The sequence below is a fragment of the Balaenoptera musculus genome, chromosome 7 (assembly GCF_009873245.2).
Source record: "Balaenoptera musculus isolate JJ_BM4_2016_0621 chromosome 7, mBalMus1.pri.v3, whole genome shotgun sequence".
Lineage (NCBI taxonomy): Eukaryota > Metazoa > Chordata > Mammalia > Artiodactyla > Balaenopteridae > Balaenoptera > Balaenoptera musculus.
The window spans coordinates 12,427,815-12,450,538 of record NC_045791.1 but is presented as its reverse complement, the minus strand read 5'-3'; the positions used below and the strand labels follow the sequence as shown (position 1 = coordinate 12,450,538).

The window sequence follows — 22,724 nt, the reverse complement described above, 5'->3', positions numbered from 1 at the left end:
AATATGACAAGCTCTGTCATATTGAACCACTCCAAACCAGAGCAATATGATACTCTACACATGAATTTCTGATGATTTCTTCTTAAATTCCAACTTTTAACTCAAATCTTCCTTTCCACCCACAAGCACTGAAGCAACAAAGTAGTATTGCCAAGACTGTGGACTTTATATGCGAAGTGACAAGGGAACTGAGACCCATGCTTTGAATCAGGGGACTGGTTTCTGGGTCCAGACTACCAGCAACTTTTCAGCACTGTCACAATGGGCAAGTCACCTAAAGTACCTCAGACGTAAGTGGAGCTGTGACTGGTCCCGTCCCTTGCGCGAAGGATGGAGACACATACGACTATTTTAGCGTGTGCACACACTGCTGCTTTTATTCATACGACAAACATTGCTCTGCTCCAGGGCCTGCGCTGAGCATGGGGGGCACAGCAGCAGCCAAAACAGAGAGCTCTGCCCCCATGGAACTTACATTCTACTAGGAGGAATCAGACAATAAGATACTACATCATCAAACAGTGGGGGATTTTAGGAGGTGGAGAAAAATAAAGCAGGATGGGGAGATGGGGGATACTTGACAAGAATCAGGGACTCATTCTTCCCCCGACTGCAATTCTCTTCCATACCCTTCCTATCAGCTCCCCTGTTTCTCCCTCCACACTCTCCCCCAATTTCTAAACCCCCTCATGAGTCAGGCCCCATTACTCAGGTCACAACTAGTAGCATGAACCATCCACCAGCCCCCAGACCCAGACATTGTGATGTTCCCCATCTGGTCCTTGTCAGACAAGCTATTAGCCTGGCCCTGAACTAAACCAAGCCAGACCTGGAACCTCAAATCTAACCACAGCTAAAGCAGAAGCCCAAGCAGCCTGCTTGTAGGACCTGGGTAAGTCACTCGGCTTCTCTGGGATGTCAGGTCTCCTTTTCTGTGAAATACAGAGGTGGAACTAGGTTATTTCTAAAGGCCTTTCTAGTACGAAAATTCCTCAAGTGTAATCATCAACCACAAATAATAATGCAAAAAATATTGAGAGAAGCGGATTATACCCAAACCATGATGATACTCCTAAGACCCTATAATGACATTAACCCTGAAATGGGGGCAGAAAATGGAACTGATGTAGCCCCCAAAGCCACCGCTGACTTAAGAGATCTTGGGAAAATATTCCCTATAGGACATACAACACTACAACATTGAATTCCTGTCATCTGCCAAACGCTGGGCTAGACATTCATTTAATTGTCCCCACGGTCCTACGAGAGCTGGCTTAGACCTTTACAGCACTTTATACAAGATGAAGCGCCTAGTAGATTCTGCCAGCTCCTGCCATTCTTGGCTCCACAGTGCCTCCTGCCTGTCCAGAAGAGGGCAGAGTTTCTGGGCCAGAGGTCATACACTGGAGGCCTGCATCTGGCCCACAGACGTTTGACTTGACCCACACGTGCAGTTCACCTGTACCGTATTTTCAAAAAATATTAGATTGTAAACAACTAATTTCACACTAAAAAAAAAAAAAAAAAAGACTTTTTATTTTTTTTGTAAAAATCTGAGACTTTAGCCCACATTTATACCTGGCACTGGCTGGATATGGGCCACAATAGCCCCATGAGACAAGGCATGCACCCACCAGTTTGCCACAGACCCCACCACTCTCTATTGCCTCTGGGTCAGCCCCCTTCACTCATTGAAAATACTTACCTGGACTAGTTCCAGACTCCTGTCCTCTGTTCCAGACTTTTGTCATGCCAGGATCCAATGAGTAATGGGACACTGAAAGGTTCTTGGCCAAGTGAGCTGTAGTGAATGTACATTAGATTTATGTAGAAGCCAGAAATGAAAATAATAATAGCTATCCTCCATGGAGTGCCCACCCCACCAGAAACCTGTGCAAAGTGCTCTCACTGGGCATTTCATCTTGTCTTCGTGGCAACCCCTAGTAAACTTCGTTTCCAAAAAAAAAGGACATAGAAATTCAAGAGAGGTTAAGTGACTCGTCCAAGGTCACACCTTTGATATGTCGAGCCTAGACCAGCCCTACTCTGCCTTAAGTCAGACTTCCCCTCATCCCCACACCTTGCATTTCTCTAGTCCTTTTGACTTTTCCAAGATGTGAACTCTTGCTCCATTATCAAAATCAGGATTTTGTTCTAAACTAAATGATGCTTGAAGGGGTCAACCAGATGTATTCACTCTCTTGTACTGATGGCGAGGATGGCAGGGCAGAGGCAGGGCTAGAGGCAGACGGAGATAGCCTGGCAACAGTTGAGCCATGTCAAATTTGGGAGTGTTTGTGAGACCCATTAACAAGCATGCCTGTGTCTTTTGCAAGACTTCAGACATTCCAGGCCACCAGGCTGATCAAACCAATTTAACGGGGCTAGAGGTGAGGGTGAGCTCAGATTTGCTCAATGTTAGGCTGTGTCTGGGCACACAAAGTCATGCATTTCTCCCTGACTGGTCAATACTACTGCAGCAAGGAGAGAATTAAAGAAAAATGAAAAATGAAAACTGCACATGTTGCTGGTGTTAGATCATCCTGCTGTTTGCTGGTTTGTTTTTGTGATAGATGATCCTCTAGAATCGGCTCTCGGCCCCGATCACGATGGGAGAGTTGTCCTTTGATTCAGCCCTTCCTTACTGAGGGTGGTTCTGTGCGAGGTACGTGCAGCAGACGACTCAGACGTGATCCTTGCCCTAGGAGAGACTCCCATGCCACTGGGGACAGACAGATGTGGAAGCAAAGTGTTCTGGGTGCCCCTCTAAAACTCTGAATGAGGAGTTGGGTCACTTGGCCACGAGTTTTGTGACCACTCCGGGGCTCACTTTTCCTCTCTCCACAAGGGTGACAATGTAATACCTACCCCACAAGTTCATTGTGAGAATGGCCTCACTGGGCACCAACAAATTTTAGTTCTTCTCTTCCCGATCAAAAGGGAAATTGGAGGGCGAATACTTCCTTTGTCCTCTCACCTCACCCCAACGAAGCTTGACACCTTGGTAGATGCCCCTGGGGCACTCAGAAAATCCTCAGGCCTTGGGATCTAAGGAAGGATGCTGCGACCCAAGATCTCAGCATCTTGAAGAAGAGACTCTAAAGTCTGCAGAACAAAAGAGGAAGGTCCTAAAAATAGCTAAGGGGAAGAAAAGAGGTGAGGGGGTTCAGGGGCCTTTTGCAAAGAATATCCAGAAGGGCAGATGTCGACTTCAATTCAGTTACGCATCTAGCTTTTGAGTGCTTGCCTCCTCAGCTATCAGGGTGGGAGTCACAAAGACGAATCATATCCCGCCCCCTCTCCGAGCGGTTAGACTGTAGATTAGTGAGATCTCTGGGGTCCAGCTGCTAGTCAGTCAACCTTGTGCCTTGCTTACCATGCAGACGCCCAGTACGGGTTTGATAAAGGTGTGACTAGACTCCTGGTGCCCTATCATAGAGCCTTCTCTGTGTTCTTCAAAGCCTACCCACCACTATATCCCTGCTCCATCATCACGCATGTCTCCCCAAACTGAAGCCACCCCGCGCCCTGCAAACCCTTCAGACTTCCTAGGATCACACTCTATACCAAACGCTTTGAGACCAAAGTTGATTCTGCCTGTACAGTGCACGAACTATCATTTGCCAGCACACAGTAGGAGCACAATGAAAATTAACGAATCAAAGCTCCTTGAGAGCAATGACCGTGTCTTTATCTACGTCCCAGGCCTATTTGGTACGTTAATAAATTCTTGTAGCTGAGCTGTGTGCTGGCCACAGACAGAGAACATGCAACAGCCTGGGAGAAGGAGGAGACAATGTCAGTAAGTAGGCCTCAAGGCCAGAAGTGGCACTGGCCGTCCATCCCAGGGCGGACCCATGCGGTCACACACAGTGGCTCAGCAGCCGGAGTGCCTGTTAAAAAGACCAGCCCTCTGACTCCTTCCGCAGCTCAGAACCCCGGGCTGTACCTGCCCGCAGTCTCAGCCGCTGCCCTGCCCAGTGAGTGCAGAGCAAACGTTCTCTTGGTGAACAATGCTGAAACCTGAACCTGCTCTGGGTGAAAAGCCCCATAGAGGGAAAATGGTTGTTTGCCAAGTGATGCTTTTCAAAGCACGCATTTGAAAAGTTTAGAAGAGATGAGTCACAACCCTTAGCCTTTCCCCTCTTTGGATCAGGGCGATAGTGATTGAAGGATAGCTTTAGTATTTTTCCCCAATTCAGTGGCATTAACCTATTTAATTAATTAGACAAAGTCAACATCTTTCTGGTTTGCATATTTAAAGAAGAAATGTGAAACTGTTTAAATTTCCCGGAGCTTGGCACTCATTATTTTCCAGTGAAGTGATGAGATTTGTAGCTCCAAAACCAAATTCAAGCCATTTAAGAAATTTCATGTCAAGCCCCTCAAGGCCAGGTTTGGTCTCACATAATTTTTCTGCTCAGGCTCAAGTCTAGGCGAGGAAATGGCCCAAGGAACACAAGAGGTCCCAGACTTCTTAAGGCTGGATGGTCCTCCCACCCGGAAATTCTCTTCCGAAATGTAAGTAGCCGAGAACCAACCTACATTCTTAAATTCCAGGGAAAAAATATCTCATCCTGGTTGCGACGAATTTGATACTTTTGTGCTCTGTGCAATATGTGTGATATATAATCCGTATCAGGATTTCTAATCCTACATGTAATATGCTTCCTGGAAAGAGAGTAATTCTTTGCTAATCTTTTTGAGTTTATTGCATTTTCTGTCTGGGAGTACTCGATTCTAACGAATCCACTTCTGGCCTTAAAAATCGCTCGCTACATTGTTTGTCTATCTCGTAATGTTATCAATGGAGTCCGGTTATTTATTTGATGAAGAGCAAGGATTGTCCTCCGAGACCCCTTTCTCTGGTTCTTTAACAATTACAATAACTGAATCATTATGCAGGAAACTAAACTCCCATTCAAAATGAATTTTAGATTTTGTTCCTATGCTTTCTGCACATTGAATTGAAAGTTCATGAGTTTTATGACCTGGTTGTGAGGGTGCAGATGAGTGCTAGGGAGGGGAGGGGGGGATTCGAAATCTCTTGGATTGTCATACCGAGAAATCACTGTATAAAATTTTAATTATCTATCTTGAAGTAATAATAAATGTTTGATGAGATAATAATGAGACATGCAGGGAAATGTTAATGAACGTGTGGAACATAAAGAGTTTAAATAAAGGAGGAAGCGGGATCGCTCGGTAATCTGCTGTTACTATTCATGTGTTTGCGACAGTGTCCTGGAAGGATGCCTCATGGTCTTCCTGCAGTCGGAATAATATTGTGTTTGTTTATGGTGGAAACAAAGATCTTTGCATATTTTTCCACTGGCAAAACTGTTACCAAAATAACTCCTAGGTTTCCCTGGGATCTGGAGCCCTGTCCTGAAGTTCCATTTCATGATTTTCTCACTGTATCTCTGGGCTGGTTCCTACTTCCTTGTTGCTACCGGCCAGAGAGAACTTGCACAAGAATAAGGACAGTATCACAGTATCGGAAGCCTCAGGTCGCTGACATCATCAGCAATCGAGGTGCTGGGGGAGGTTCCCAACTTAATTTCAGCAAAAAATCAGAAGGTGTGTTCTCTTTCGGTGGCGTTGTTTACTTAGAAAAACACCATATAATTAAAACCACTTTATGAGTTGTTGCAAGAAGAGAAATGATGACTCACGCGGCAAGATTTGTGGTTGGCGGGGAGTAGGGGGAGAGTCGGGGGTGGGGATTCTACTCAAGTGAGAAATAGAAAGTTGTGGCCAGATGGGACATTTGCAAATAGTTTTAATTTTTCCCTTATGCTTAGCGGGGCCTTACCCCACCCAGGACTCCAGGAAGAGGCAGAACCAGAAATAAGTAGGATGTGCGAGAGCCTTTATCTGCTGCAGGACCAAACACCTCGGCATCAATTCTGAAGCAAGATTTCAGCAACACAAATGCCCTCGAATGTGGTAGAAAGAGGATGGGGGGAGGGGAACACTCAGAACTGGCTCCACGCAGACTTTACATTTGACTCTTGCCGAAATATTTAAACGACCGAAAGGAAATTTTCATCCGATAACAGAGGGGTGGCCAACACTCCAAGTCTTGCAGTAGCAGAGGTAACTTTCGGTAGGTACTTACCATGTTCTAAGGCCTGTATTAAGCACATCACAGGTATTAGCTCATCTGGTTCTCAGAACCCCAAGACATAGGTACTCCTACACCCATTTTGCAGATTCCATAACTCAAGGGTGGTGAAATTAAGAATTTGCCTCAAATCACAATGCCAGTAAGTGGAAGAGCCAGGATCAAAATCTAGTCTCTCTTAAGTTGAAACCTGTGGGTTCTCTCTGCACGAGGTGGCACTGCCCCTCCAAGCCCTTCCCTTGCACTATTGGGGTGACATATTCCATGCATCGACATGGGGCACACCTCCAGCGCCTACTGTGTTACCAGCCCTTCCAGACCCATATGTACTTGCTGCAGAGGTTGGGGACGGATGGCCACCTGGACTGTCAAAGGCCTCAGAGCGGAGTTTAGGGACCACCTTGGACAGACCACTCACTTTACAGGCCAGGAAATGGGGAGGCCTGGTGTGGGTTGGGTGAGAGGGGGTAGGAGAGTGGAGATAGGAAAGATCTCTCACCTCAGTGCCTGCTTTTCAGGACCTAATTGTTCATACACTTTCTGGTCAACTTCATAAAACCACCTCTCCCAGCACACAATGCATCAGAAGGGCTCTGCCCTTTAGAGCATCCAAGTAGGGGCTTGATGGGAGGAAGGGGAGGAAGGAAGAGAGTAAGAGGAACTAAGAAAGAAAAAGGGAAGAAAGTACGAAAGAAAAAGCTGTGCCTGAATTCCAACAAAACATATTCCGTTGGGACTGAATTCCTTTTTGTTTGCATGTATCACCGACTCAGCATTTCAGAGGGCACACCAACGGCATTCTCACACAAAACTGAGTCAGACTCAAAATCCACCATTACGACTTAATACATCCAGTATGTAATTTGCACTTAACGGAGAGATATTTGGGACCGTCTCCCCTCCCACTCCACCCTTCAGACTCCCAGCTCCACAGCGGGAGGTAGGCCTCAATGCAACACGACCTTCGTGTTCAATCTTCTGATGCCAGTGGCGGTTGGCCGGCTGGAAAATTCCATCAGTCTCCTCCGAGGTCCTTGGGCCTGGACCCTGGTTCTCTGGCAAGAGAGCGGACCCTCCTGGGTCCTGCTTCGCTGACATTCTGGAACAAGCCTCCAAGGCCCAGAGCCCAGAGAGAAACGGGGAGCAGAGGACCCCAAGCCCTTCCTCCAGAGAGAGTTACCTCATCAAGTTGGGTGCCCTCCCTCTTCTCTAAAGTTAGAGACTAGCCTGGTGGACGCCGGCTCTGAAGGTGGCCACAGAGGCTGGTTTCCCTTCCGAGGCCCGCTCTGTACTGCCCACAGTGTATACGTTGGTCCTCGTAGCTCCTCACCAGGCCAGACCAGGCAGGCTTTGCAGAGATGCCCCCGCCCCAGCATCTGCAGAGCAAGCTGGGTGGTGATAAGGACATAATTTAAACTGTTGCCTAGTGTTCTCCTAAGCCACGGCCTACTTTGCGGGGGAAAAAAAAAAAAACCCTTCATCTTCAGGCAACAGCTGGAAGGCTTGGATGAATGGTGTGGCTTCAATGTGGAGGGTCACAGAGTCCTGATCTAAGGGCTGCGAAGGCTTGCTCACCCAACTGTTGACACTCAGTAAACGAACGGGGCAGGCGGGGCTGGCGTGGGCATCTGAGGAAGAGGGCGCCCACGCCCCCCAACCCCCCCAGCCAGAGAAAGAATAGGAAGCGACTTCTATTCAGGCTTCCCAGGGGTCCCGGCCCCCCCTCCGGCCCCTTCCAAAGCCGCCAGGCCCTATCCCTGCCTCCAAGTTACCTTGTATTATAACAGGATTAAAGTATATTTAGCTCCTCTATTAGCATACTTTAGCCCCATTTTGGCCTACTTAAGGCTTCCGGCTGGCTTTGATCACTTTTGCGTTCTACTGGCCAACAGGAGGGCCTGGCACGCCAAAAAAAAAAAAAAAAAAAAAAAAAGGGTTGGGGGGAGGGGAAATCAGACTGTGAAATTATCCTGAGGCTCCTTTTCTTGTTCCGAGTATTCTGTGGGCTTCCTTAAACGGCCCAGTTTACACCCAGAATGGACAGGAAAAGAGGTAGTAGGAACCAATAGTAATTAGGTCTTAGTTGGAAGAGGAGAGAAAGGGTTTGAGCATCTCCTAAGAAAGGAGGGGGGGAACCCTATAATTTCTACAGTGTCTGCCTTTTTATTGCTTGCATTTGCATATAAATTAAATCCATATTGTAGCTTTAAGGCAAGTCCGGGCTTAGAATTCCACACAGCTCGGGGTCCCATTGTCTTACAACCAGTTCTAGGCGGCAGGGAAATGAAAAGGGAGGGGACAGCAGAGGAAGGCGAAAGTCAGCTTTGTAACGGTTTTAATTGCCTGTTTGTTTTCTCCGCCAATTACGGGCAAATTAATATTTAAACTTTGGGAGGCTGTGAGGAAGTGCTTACAAAATAGGTTTCAGCCTCCGCGGTGTGCGCCCGCTGCTTTCAGCCATCCTATGGTTGAAATTTCGTGGTGGTGAAAGAAAAAAATCATCATCGGAATGAAGGAACAGCGTGGACCTAGATCCTGTTTCAATTTCTTCTCTCGTGGTGCCCAGGGCGCCGAGATGTCCCTGTGCTTCTGGAATGACCCAGGGTTGCCGGGAAGGGCGCCGGCTGGGTGTCCCTCGCTTTCTTCAGTTTTCCTGTTGACCAGAGGTCTGGCCCAGTGACACTCAGCTGTGTGACAAGTGGTCTCGGGTTAAATTCTGATTCAGTGGCATGTCGCCAGGGAGCCTTCAGATGCGGGGTGAAGCCACTTTCAGAAACCCACATGCCGTCCTAGCAAGCACCTCAGGACGGGAGTGATGTCGCAGGTCTGCGAGGAACATGGTGGGAAAGGGTCTCCCTGCTGTCTTAAAACTATTCCGAAGTAGCGGGAAGGAGTGGGCTTCTCCCTTGATGTTCAGCCTGGGCCAGCCGTGGAATGGAAGCACGGAACCCCTGAATCAAAAAGTAATCATTTACACAAGGTTCTAATAGAATGCCAAGAAGGCAAGAAGTCCCAGCTAGGCCCGTGTATCCCTTTTGTGGGATGTGTCGTTTGGGTTTATTTCTTTAATTAATATAGGTACCCTACACTGATCCCTCCTCCATCCCGCTCCCCTCATCTCCCAAAACATTTCTCCTCCTTAGTGCTGCTGTGGACGTGTGTCGTCTAATTCGGGAGGAGGGGTCAAGTGAGTTATTGTTGTTATTAAGTTCCTCTTATAAATCTCCATTCTGACATTACTTCAATAAATGGTTCCACAGAGTGCTTGGCACCTCTTTGGAGTTATTTGCCTTTGCGAAGCCCCCTCAGAGCCAGTTTGTCGAAGTTCTGTAACCGTCTACACTCTCGGAGTTGATCTGTCTAGAGGTTTTTTGCTCCCACCCGTTTCCTTTTTTTAATTTCCATAATGTTTCTTTCCTGGAAAGAGAGCCAAAAATGCTTCAGCTTCCCAAACACAGCCTCTCCTTTCCTTTGTACACAGAATCTCAGAAAAAATCCGTAGTTTCCCCCCATGAACAGACACTGCTTCTCCCCTGCTTTGAGGTCTTCTGATTCTCATTTTCCTTCTCTTCAAAGACTACTCCAAAGGCTCCGTGTTCCTCCCCGAACTGCACAGGATTTTTTACTTCTTTGAAACAAACCCTTCATGACTCCTCCCTGACCTGGTCCCACGTGGGCACTGCCAGATGGGATGCAGTTTCCTGGGAAACAATGGTGAGTCTAATTGGGTACATTTTGCCCATTTGCCTGATCTGTATCTCCGGAAAACGTAAGCTGCCCACACGGGAGATGCCAATTTCAGCACCTCCCACTGTGTGTCCAAAAAAAGAAAAGTTCAACCTGGTAACCAAATTTTTTTAAGATCAGTCATTGACTGACTAGATGTTATCAAGTTGTTTCAAAATAATGAGAATGATAAGAATGGAAGCAAATATTCTTGAGTGTTTACTCCAAGTCAGGCTCAATGCTAAGTGCTTTACGGCAGAACATGTATCTCGTTTTAATCCTCACGACAACCCTAGATGAGCTACGTACTATTTTTTATCCTGATTTTACAGATTATGTAACACAGAGAGGTCAAGTAACTTACCCTAAGTCCCACAGCCTACAACAAGCACAGCCAGGATTCAAACCTAGGCCACCTGCCTAGAGCCCATTAGTTAACATAACCATCTGCCAACAAGGTCACCTCAGTGACACCAGGTAACACGGGCATCTGGGAGGGGCTGAGACTCTGCACACCACACCCCGACTCACATCGCCTAGTGACAGCCTGCAAGGTACATCCCCATTTCGCTGATCAGAAACTGAGGCTCAGAAAGGTGAAGGATCTTGCTCCTATCTATTGTTAAAAGATCAACTGAGGCATATTAAAATGTTTGAGTTTATTTGAGCAAAAATTGATTGGAATCAGGCAATGCCAAGCCTGAAGTAATTAGGCACCCCACCAGAGGAGCCAGGAAAGATTTTATACAGAGAAAGCACAGAGGCAAAGAAAGGAAGTTATTTGATTGGCTAAAGCTTAAAGCCTAGTTGGCTGTTTATGATTGGTCGTCTTTAGTGTTTTGATTTCATAGCTTTGAGGCATTTATAAGCTTAGATTTTGGTCGGCTTCCTTAGGTCACCACCAAGGCTCATCAGTGTAACGGCTTCCTTGCCTGCATTTAGCACTATATTCCTCATATGCGTAGAGCCCGCACTCAAACCCAAGGCAGCGGGGCTCCAAATGCCACCTTCTTCCCACTGTACCACCTGCTCGCCGTGTAGACGACACCTGGGCGTAAACAGCCATGTTGGTAATACCCACTGACCCCAACAGCTAGCTGACTCCATCACCACCCTGTAAGTACCCGCAGGTATGCATGCAGCACTGCTGGGGCAGGTCACACGGGTCATCACAGATTCTACACAAAAGGCTGCGTGACCGTCCCTGTCCTCACAGACCACACCCTCCGGGGTTGGGGGACAGAGGAAGTCAGACAGACACTGGGAAATGGGCCTGTGATTTGACCTAGCCATGTGTTTTCAAGATCACGGGCAATTCCAATGCTCTGTTTTGATTCCAGTGGATGTGAGGGTTCCTAGACCTGCTGAGCCAGCCCGGCTCCTCCCCACCCCCAGGCCTTCTGTGGCCCGCAGCTGAGCCAGTCCCAGACACAGCCTCACTCCCAGACCTGCGCCTCATCAAGGCCACTGTCACCCGGAGTGAGACTGTCACTAGGGGGTGAGATTGGCCTGGAGATCCTCCTCTCTGAATCTCAGATAGCTGAAGCCTTTAAAACAGGGAATATATGCCCACGACACAAAATTCAAAAGGGACAAGAGAGCACACAGTGAAAAGTTCCCCTCCACCCCCATCTCTCAGCTATGCAGTCACCCAGTTCTCCTTCCCAGAGGCAACCACTGCCACTATTTTTATGAGTATATCCTTCCAAAGACATTCTGTGCATGTGTAAGCAACTTCGTATATATATGTATGTCTATGTAGATACACAAACACACATATATGTATATATATTTGTTGCTGTTTATAGAAATAGTAGCATTTGTTGTGCAATTATACTTTTCACTTAACAATATATATGAAGGATTATTCTATATCCATGTACAACGCTGTCTCATTCTTTTTAATGGTTATGTAATATTTTATTATATGGATATACCATAATTATACCATAATTTATCTAATAAGTCCTCTAAGTTGTTTCTTTTTTTTTTTTTTTTTTAAGTTGCTTCTTAATTACTTGACTCTTATTTGTTGTTCCCAATGCTGTAGTGAAAATCTTTGTATATGATCACCTTGCAAGTGTGCTAACATATTTATAGGAAAACTTCCTGGACCTAAAAGGAAATGTGCATTTTTCATTTTGATAGTTGTTACCAAATTATTCTCTGCAGAGATTTTATCTATTTATACTTCCAGCAACATTATATAAAAGTGCCTGTTTCCCCACAGCCTGGGCAGCACAAGGTGATATGGAACTCTTTGCTCTTTGCCAGTCAGGTGAAAAGCATTATCTCATATTTTAACTGTGTATTTCTACTATTATGAGTGAAGCTGAGCAACTCTGCAAATGCTTAAGAACCATTTGAACTTCCCCTTCTGTGAATGATGCACATCCTTTGTCAAATTTTCTGCTGAGTTGGTGGTTCTTTTCTTATTAATTTATAATGGTTCTTTATGTATAAAGAAATTCACTCTTTCCTGGTATGATAAGTTGCCAGCATTTTCCCAGTTTTTAATTTAATTTTGTTGGCTTGTTTGTCTGTTTGTTTCACCTAAGTGGCCATTTTACAGCCTGGATTCTACTTTCACGTTCCCAAACTGTGAGTTACTTGATAAACACGATGGTGTTTAGAGATGCTGATACTATTGATATTTTAAGGAATCAGATGTATAATAACACTGCTGAAATTCAGACTGCCAGCAGTTCAACAGCTCTAGATCTCAGTATCTTGGCCTGTGGGAGGAGGGGATTAGACTAGATGCTATGTAACTTCCAGTCAACTCTTGCCTCCTGGCCTTCCCTAAATCATTCCTACAGCTCCCGGGTACCCCTGGGCCAAGGGTCTGGCTGCCCACTCTGCTCCTGGGCATTGCTGTTGGATGCAGATGCGCGAGGCTTCCTTGGCACAAGGGCCTTGCCTCGTCTGAGCCACAGACTCTCGTCCCCCTCCTTTGGGGTAAGCCTCTGCCATCACCTCCACTGGGCAAGTGTACTGAATTCACACCCAACGCTCTCTGGCCTGCAGAGCACAAAGTAGACAGGAATCTGGGTCACCAAATATAGCCTTTAACTTCAGCCTTCCCCGCCCAAACCCCCCAAACATCCTCTTACACGTGGATGGTCACCGAAGCCCCCTGGCTCTGCCTTTGGAGTTGCTTTTTCGATCTACACTCAGCATCTGCAATCGCATAAGAAGATACCCACTGTTTGTTTTCAATTACCTGGATAATATAAGCAATATAGACTTGGGTGCTTGGGGTCAGGTAATGCACTTCACAGAACCTGAAGAGTGGTGACTGTGCTGGCCTTTGGTACTGCCCTCATGCTTTTCTGGACAAATGCTGATTTCCTTCCGTTGGTCTGTGTCGTCCCCTGGGAAATTTATATTTCTTCCTGGCATCCATCCTACATCTTCTCTGGCTACCACGGAGACAAAGAACTCCTTCCCTGGCTTTGAGAATGGCTCGTTTTAGAATTCGTCGCCAGCCTCTCAAACAAGGCCCTGGTCTGGAATTTAAGAAGCCCCCTTTTCTCCCTCCTGCCCTAACTCACAGCCTCAAATGACATTTTCTGAGATCAAAAACTCCTCTTTGAAACAAAACAGCATAACCCCTCTTCTGGCCTCGTGGCAAAGGCCTGTCACTTAAGCACATAATTTAAAGGGTATCGGGGTCTTTGTAAAAAGGAATATTCTCTACACCCCTCGAGCTGAGCTGGCCAGACATTTTTACCTTCAGAATCACTCCTTTGAATGAGAAATAAGTAAGACTATTATATCCAAATGCTCCACTAGGATTGACTATTTTGAATGCCCTGGGCCAGGACTGGGTGCTGGGGACAGAGAGGTGAGGGGGTCGGTTTGCCCCCTGGTGACCCAGTGCAGGCAGCCAGGAGAGCCCAACGAAGTTCTAGTGGATCGGACTCACAGCCCTGCCTGGGAGAAGAGCTCAGGGTAGCAGGCTTGCTGATGTTCACCTTGGGAGGCCCAAAGCATCTCTGACCTTGAGAAGATGAGTTGTGGGGCAGGGGAATTTCATGCTGTAACAGCTCTGTTTGTGCATCAAAGGGGAGCAGAGAGAAGAGGGACAGCCGGAAGGAAGGAGGTGCCCAGAACACCTCCTAGTTTTGCCAGAAGTAAAGCCCGGGTCCAGCCCTGATGCGGCCTCATGCCTGCCAGAGCCAGCCCCAAACACCCCTCTCAGCGCTGTGCTATAAACAGGCATAGTGCTGCATACGTACAGGGGGGACAGACTCTGGGCCAAGGGCTCTGCAGGCGTTATTTTACTTAAACTATCCCCACTAAGAGGGAGAAGAAACAGGCTTGGATGAGTAGAATGATTTGTCCAAGGTCACCCAGCTAGGAAACTAGAAGAGATGAGACTAAAATGCAGGTCCGTTCACCCCAAACTGACATGTTTAACCAATTGCACTTGCTGAGCGGGACAAGGGCCAGAGGGACACAGAAACCTTTGTTCTTTCACTGTTACCCGAAACAGACCAGAGGCCACTGTGGGCCTGGACATGTGATCAAGCTTCTCTACAGAGCAAGGACCCGTCTGACGAGCAACAGATCACACGCTGTCAGGCTAGACGGAGTCTCAAAAAGCATCTCGTTTTGCAAGGGTTCACATGTGCTCCAAGGAACCCGAGGAGCCAGCACAGCATCCAGGCCGACCACGAGGCTGGCCGGGGTCTCCATTCTCAGCCAGGTCAGTATCCTCGTGGTCTTCATAAGCTTCTGAATAAGATACCATTTAAACAAAGGGATCCTTGGCCCCAGATGTTTACAGACCACTGAAGTCTGGAACCCTCAAAGTGTCTGGTGAGAGGATGTCAGAAGGTTGAGTTGCGTCAGGGGTCTGGGCTGGGCTGAGTGCAGATCCCAGGTCTCTCTGAGGTCCAGCTCCATCCTCGGCCTGGGAGCACTTGTGAGGAAGCAGAGTATGCAGGGAAACCTGTTCCCGTCAGGTAGCACGTGCCCCGGATGCCAGCATAGGGTGGGTCAGGGGGCCAGGGGATCTGAGGGGCCCCCAGGCACTGAGGACCAGCAGAGAACACCTGTGCTTCAGGTCAGAAGGCCTGGGTTCAGCCAACAGCCTGCACACAGCATGAATGCAGTCAAGGGTCTTCACGTTACGCACCAAGCCTGTTTATCGTCCATGCTCTAGTCAGCAGAGCGTGGATTTCTGTGTATGTCCAAGTGAGCCTGGTTACCTTGGCCTCTCTGAGTTTCATTTTCTTCAGCTGCAAAATGGGGCTCATCAATCCTTCCCCACAGTATGTGTGCTCACTTTGGAACTGAAGGCCTATTATTTGATTTCCTTGTGCCTCCGTTTCCTTGTTAGCAAAAGGAGGTTAGTGATTCCACCTCCCTCGTATTCTTCCGGGGGTTAAATGACTCCACATAGCTAAAGCACCTGAAACAGTGTCTTGCACGTACTAAGTATTACACATGTACATATACATACATACAAGTATCAGCGCTTGTTCTTCTTGTTGTTGATCATGTTAAGTAAGTCACCGTGGCTGTGTCTTTGTGCGTTTGGGTGGCTCTTGTTCTCTGGCGGGGGAGGCCCTCATCTTCTGTGTTGTTTGGTGCCCCTGTGGCACCTGGAATGTTCTTCAGCCCACAGTGGATGCTCTGGGACTTCAACCCTTCTTTCAAGTCTTCAGTGTTCTTTCACCGAACACCTCCTTAGGTATCTCCGGTCCCCAAAGGGTCCGGCAGAAAACCGCTACTATTCTGCATTGGCCGAGTGAAAATAACGATTGTGGCCACACAGCCGAGGTGATGTGGCCCAAACTCAGAAGGCCTTCGCCTTTCACAATGGGTTAAAATGACATCTTCTGGATTACTACCCTGACTCTGCACCTGGGTCGACAGACAAGAGAGATGCAGGAGGCTGTCTTCCTTTGCTTTTCCCACAGCGGAGAGGAAGCTCTGTCCAGAGCCTCCCAACACCTACGGCCATCCAGGCCTGCTCTGGGCCTACGGCACACCCACCTCGGGCAGGCCCAGATGTGCGGGGTCTCCCAGGGGGCAGGCCCCGGTCCTGGGCTCGGAATCTTGCCCATCTGCGCTGGCATTGTTCCTTCCAGCCTTTGTCTCCTGCCTTTCCTTCCCACAGCTTCATGCGGCTTCCAGAATGGTCCTTTCCAAGGACGTGTTGTCATCAAACACACACACACACCCCACCTCCATCAGGCTCATGTTCGTAGAACCTCCACCCCCGGCAGGCCTCTGCCTGCCCCCCGCAGCCGTGCCCTGGCGGCCTGCGAAGGCCCCTGGGCCCTGCCACGGTGCCTGCCCCTGCACACAGGCCCTTTATAAGTCCCTTCAAAGGGGCTTTACGGCTGAGTACTTGCGGAAAATTTGCCACTTCCGGAGTTTTCTCTCTCTCTCCTGTCTGCCACTGGGGCAGGTAGGCCAGCACCCTTTTCATAACAGCCCAGTTTGCTTTTCCATCCAGAGTTTTCCCCAGAGCCCTCCAAGGCAGCCCATCCTCCTGAAGGAGGGACAGGAAAGCCACTATCCCTGAATCTGCCTCAGCCAGGCTGAGCAAACTGGGTACTCAGGAAGGTCAAAGGGATAATCTCCCTGCCTCCAGGCAAGTTATTCCAGGACATCAGCTGTGCTTCCAGAAACTGAGATTCAAAATCCATTCCAGAATTTCGGAGCTGGGTGGTGAGCCTTGGCCCCGTGCAGTCTGAGTCCCTGTGTTTGATAGTGAGGGAAGCCCAGCCTTGGAGGTGGGCGTGACCGCCACCAGCCGCAGCAGCATTCCCACTACCACTTACTGGGCACCCACTGTGTGCAGACACTGCTCATTCAATCCTCATAACAGCCCTGCCAGGAAGACTCCATCAGCCTTGCCTCTTTAAAGAGGAAGAAACTGAGGCACAGAGAGCCTAAGGAACTTGCCCCAGATCCCTTGGAAATATGGGATCCAAGATTCAAGCCCAGGCAGAATTCACCACTGCACTGTGTGCCTGGGAAAGCTTAGACCCAAGTTCTAGCTCTGCCACTCACTTGCTGTGTGACCTTGGGCAAATCACTCCATCTTTCTGAGCTGCTGACTAAGATGGAGGAAATAATACCTACCTTTGGATAGCTAGCAACGATGCAGGTATAGGCCTGCCCGTAATGAGGGCTCAATAAATCAACCCATTCATTCTTGCCTGATCCTTGTAAAATCTGAGAAAAAGCCCACTCTCACCCTGAGATGGTTTAATGTGGTTGCCTCCCTTGTTTGCATTCATCCAACGTCAACTGGAACTGGTTTCCCAGCTAACACATCCAGCCTCATGATGGAAGCCCATCCAAGTTCTTGTGTAAAGACAGGGGTCTGCAGTAGGACTTTCTCAGGGTCACAGGTAGATTTGCCTATGAGGTACACCTTTAACCTGACTGTGCACTTTATGTGTAGACACCTTTCAGGAAACACATGACCATTCATGGAAAGCCTCTGTGTCTTTGCACATGCTGTTCCCTCTTCCCGCATCCTTCAAAACTCACTGTGGGCAGCATCTCCTCCAGGAAGTCTTCCCTGATTGCACCCATGCCCACCAACTCCTGGGGCCTCACGTCTCCCACTCTAGGTTTCCTTAGCACTCTGTCCCAGCAATTACCATCCTACTTTCTTTTAGCACTTAAACCACTCCATCTCAGGGGGCTGCTTCTCATCTTCCCACTCAGTGGTCCTCACCTTTCCAAGTGCAACAAAATGCCCTGTGGAGCTTTTTAAACAGACACACACCAGGGCTGCACCCTTGGAGCTTCGAGGTAGGTAGGTCTAGCATAGGACCCATGGAATCTGGATTTGAAAAGCTGCAGGGGTGGTTCTGCTCTGCACCAGCAGTGGAGAGCCCTCAGGGCCAGTCTTGCATCCTGGTCTCCATAGTAACCCCAGCATCCAACAGAGACCTGCACCCAGTTGGTGCCCAAAAGTTATTCACTGGATTAATGAGTTTTGCCTCTCTTTTCCTCCTATCCTCAGATTTTTATCAACCTCTATGCACAATTTTGAGAATACAGTGGGGAAGGAGTCAGGAGGTAGAGGGGAAGGAGAAGGCACTTCCAGGAAGAAAATGGGGAATTCAGTAATTCCTTGGCTAACTCGGGCCCCTAAAGGCCCTTTTGAATCTAATTGTTAACAACTATAACCTTAACACCCTTGCTTTGGTGGTTCTTGATGGTTCTCAAAAGGGTTCCTCCTATGAAAGAACAGGGCAAGGGTGATTAACCCCATTTCACAGATGGCCTCAAAGAATTTCAGAGAAGGCAGAGGTCCAAGAGATTATTCTAGCGATAGATATCTCGTTTATTTTTAGATCAGGAATGAGGCCCATGGAGAGTGAGGCGCTTCTGATGGCCAGAATGAGAACTCAGGTCTCTGGACATCCATGGTCCCTTGGCTGCCTTAGGGGGCTGACCCAGTGCAGCCAGGAGAAGGGAGGCTAGTAGGGGGAGGGGTTCAGCTGCCAGCTTGACAGCTCGACCTTCAAACAGACCCCCTGTCTCGCCCTTCCCTGACTTCACTCTCTTTCTTTATGGCTCCTGACGTTGAGGAAAGTTCTCAAAGTTCTCTGAGGTTCATGGGCCCACGGAGTCAACAGCCTGAAGTTCGGCCCCTGCAGCCCCTCTGGTTGTTTCAGGTCTTCTGCCCAGTTAGAGCCTCAGTGCAGTGCTGCATGTGACACAGCAGGTGGCCTCTTCCCTAGAGGGGCTTCCAGGACAGCTCTCTACCCGAGGCCAGGCGCTCCCCACACGCTCCATCACCGCTTCCCGCCTCTGGTCCTCCCTCACACATCAGTGATTCTCAGGGCACTTCCCTGGGCCCTCTTCTCCTTTCCCTTCACACCCTCCCTGAGCCCATCTTGCTCCCACCCACGCAAGAGACCCCAAATCTGCACTTCTGGCCCATTTCTCTCCCGGACTCCATGGACCACCATGGTCATGTCCATCTAAAAGTCTAACACCCATCCCCAAACTCAATATGTTTGTGATGAATCTCACTATCAACCCTCGCAAAAGACAAATCTGTCCTCCTTCCTTCACTCCCAGCCTCAGTCACCCAATCCCCAAACCTGGAAGGAGCCTCAGCCTCTGCCACCACCGCCCCCTCCTCCAGTCCCATTGATTCTTTTTTATAAGCATCTCTTGACTTCTTTCTCAGCCAGCTCTCCTTCCCAATGCCCACCCACCAGACAAGGCCCCAGCTGCCAGCCTCCCTGCTTCCCACACCGCGGGTCCTGCCCGGGCACTGCCAGGCCACGTCACCTTGCTCGGCCCAGGCCCAGGCTCCCAGAGGGCAGGGAAAGGGAAGAGTCTTCTTGTACTGTCCATCACAGTGCTAGACTAAGAAATAAGGTTTTGTGGTGCTTTTCGAACTTTTTTTTTTCTGGCCACAAAATCATAGTTAAAAATAAAGTCACACTGCAATCCAGTACACATGCACACATAAATTTGTAAATTGTAAAATGACAGCACTCTTACACACAGTAGAGACAGACTCATATTTCCTATCCTATTGTATTTATCTATTGTACTTTTTTTTTTTTTGAAAGTTGGTTGCAACCCAGTGAATCGATTTTGTGACCCATTAATGGGTCATGAGCCACAGTTTCAAAATCACCTGTCTATTGGAATGGAATTTAATTATAGAATTTGCATTTTGAGCCTGGTGGATGATGGATTGTAACCGGACCTGGTCCTCAGACGGAGGATCCAGAAGACCAAGGCTCTTCTGCTTGTGCGGCCCTTTGTGCTGGGAGTTTGGATGTGAATCCCACAGATGAGGCGAGTTCCCTATGGCAGTCGACAAATGTATGCAGACTTCTGTGGTCGCCAGGGTCCGGTGGGTCAGGCCCTTGTGTATGTCGATACACGTAAGAGGTCTGCATATGGGGGCAAGAAGCAGCTCAAGTTGATGTGACTGGAAGTATGTCTGTATGTAAGCGTGAGTCAGCGGGTGTACACCCGCTCTGAGAGAATCACAGCGGAATCACAAGCTGCACCTCTTGGTGTTCCTGTGGACCTGACCCTACTTATCTGCCCTTTCTCGGCAGCCCCCCACCCCTTGTGGCAGCAGCAAGGGAAGGACCCTTGAGATAAGTCCCAGGAACCCAGCCAAACTCATGAAAGCCTCTGGAGAAGGGCTCCACCCTGAGGCCTGGTGGGTTCTCAGATGACACATGATTCATTGGGCCGGGGGAGAGAGCACACAAGGGAGAAAAAAAGAGAGCCATCCTCTGTTCCCCCCCATGCCTCCCTTTCCCCCGTGGTCACAAAAACACCACAGTTGTGATGTCTTGTCTTCTGAATTGTGGTCTCCGAGTCTCTCATTGGCAACAGCATGGTGGGCTACTTCTGTCCATTCAACACCTCCTGTTTCTTCCAGTAAGACACAGCACTTGTAACATTCCCAGGTACACCTGATCACAACAGGGTCTGCTGCTAGTATTTACCACTGCATCTAAATATTCTAAAACATGTAAATGTTTAAACCCTAAGTCAGATACGGGCACCCCAGCCCTGCTCAAAACCCTCCGGTTACTCCCTGCACCAGGAATTGTACCCTAACAACCGGTGTCCCAGGCCAGAGGCCCTGCTTGCTCGGTCTCCCGGCGGCCCCCTCACTGCATCCGGCTCCACCATCCCTCGTGGGTCCAACACACTGGCCCTTGGCTCCAAACCTCTTCCCCCAGAATTTCACATTCCTGATTCCACCTCATCTTGAAGAACTTGGCTCAAACATTAATCAGCCCTTCAACAGTGTTGGTGCCAGAGGATGGGCTTTGGGGGACGTTAGTTTCTTCCCCCTATAAAATCCAAAATAGCTCACTCCCAAAGACACCTCCAAATAAACTCCAAACTTAAGAAAAAAATCATTTCAAAACAAATACTCTGACCCCACTTTCCAACCAAGTATCCTCTAGACCCTTCCATACAAAATTCAGCTGCAGCTGCTGACTTCCCAATTTAAATACCTATATCATCCCTCTTTAGCACTTATCATTATGGGAAATTCTTATCTTTGTGTTTACCTGTTTATTGGGTGTCTCCCAGGCTAGACCATAAGCTCCGAGATGGCAGGAGTCTTGCCTGTCTCCTTCAGGCCTGTATTCTGGAATGTAGTAGGTGCTCCATAAACAAATGTTGAATGAATGAGCTGACCACATAGCCATGGGCTGCTTATATAGAGATGGCTGTGTTCACCATCACCCTTTCCAGGTTGCTTGAGACCATCTGAAAGGAGGAGGAAGGAGACAGTAGTAAGGGACTAAGGTTTATTGAACGCCAGACTCTTTGCAAACATGACCTCATTTAATCCTCATAACAGTTTCAAGAAATAAACACCAACGACGCCTGCAGCACCACCCTAACCCCATGGTCTCTGCTGGCTCCCACCTGCACATATACCCCAGAGGCACACTGTCAGGCGGCTTCTCACCTGCCCTGTCCCCTCCCCAGGCAACCCAAACCCCTCTGCATTCTGCTCCCACAATCCCCAGGCCCCGACCTCAGTGACAACGTCAGCTCTAATGAAGCCCCCCAAAAAGAAGCAACTAGAAGTGCAGCCCTGGTGGGAGGCTGCTATCTATCAGGACACCCCCAGCCCGGGGGGAGGTAGGCAACCATTTACAGCTTTGTGATCACAAAGGCAACAGAAAACATGCTCTGATATCAAAGTCTAAAGAAATAAAAAGACTTAAGGTTGTGTCTACCTGATGTTTACATCTGTGTCAACATGATACGAACAAAGAAATGGGCAGGAGCTGGAAGGGGTGGAAGTGAAAAATGATGACTCGATGGGAGAGTGGTAAAACTACGCAATGAGTGATTCTTCAAATTAACTGTATTATTGTTTAAACACTGATTTTGAAAAGCAAATATTAGGAAGGACAGAGAGAGAAGGAGGGAAGTAGGGAGTGAGGAGGGAGGAAGGGAGGAAGGCAAATCCTTTGCCAGTTTTTCCTGGAATATGACTGCTGTCTACAGAGCAGGGGGCCAGAGCAGCCCCTGCCACCAGTGGGCAGAGAGCAGTCTCTGGTAGCCAAAGAGAGAGGCAGAGCCAAAGGTGTGGAAAAAAGCCAGGTGTCCCACACCTGTCACGTGTCCCCAGAGCAGCAACCACAGCGGCGTCACTTCCAGCCTGACCCTCCCCAGGGCCTCAGCCTTCCTCCATCACCCCAGAACCAGCACCCCATCTCTCCCCTCTCCTTTACATACATCCCCTCCAGCTCAGGACACGCCCTATCCCTCCATCCCCTGCACCCCTTTCTCCTTCGAGAGCCAACTTCGAACTCTTCTCCCTGGAAGCGCTTCGGGATTACCTTTCACTCTATGAGTCTCCAGCTTGCTAATGTTTGCCTTCTTCATACTGTAAGATATTTCACCATAGAGCAGCAAATCTTTAATATTTGGAAAGACCATAGTCTCTAAATGCCAGCTCTGCCACTCTCTAGCTGTGTAACCTTGGGCAAGTTACTTAACCACTCTGAGCATCAGTGTCTGAAATTATAAAATAGAAATACTGACATATCCTAAAGGGCTGTTATAAGGAGTCAATGAGATGAGATATATGTAAATAGCCCAGGAGAGTACTGGGCAAATAAGAAGCAATCAATACATGGTAGTTCTTACTATGACACGTGGCATGAAATTCTAAGAAAACAATCCTGTAGTTGTATTTTTAATTGCATTACCTCTATAAGAACTATATGTGAAATCACTGAGGAAGAACACTGTCCCTCCTAAGTCTTCTGTCTCTCCCTAACCCATCCCTGTTCCCGTCAGAGCATGCAATCCACAGTCAGGAAACAGGCAAGCCATCGGACCCCTAAGCCTTTTCATGCACACTCCCAAG

General features: G+C 48.4%; 1 long non-coding RNA gene across 1 annotated transcript; it reads right to left on the bottom strand.

Annotated features, from left to right (window-relative positions):
- Positions 1-750: 750 nt before the first annotated feature.
- On the bottom strand, positions 751-21,092 carry LOC118897745. The gene is made up of 3 exons (XR_005020545.1): positions 20,902-21,092; positions 1,706-1,801; positions 751-932 (listed from the first exon to the last, which is right to left on the bottom strand). It is a non-coding gene; the product is annotated as an uncharacterized LOC118897745 (long non-coding RNA).
- Positions 21,093-22,724: the final 1,632 nt, after the last annotated feature.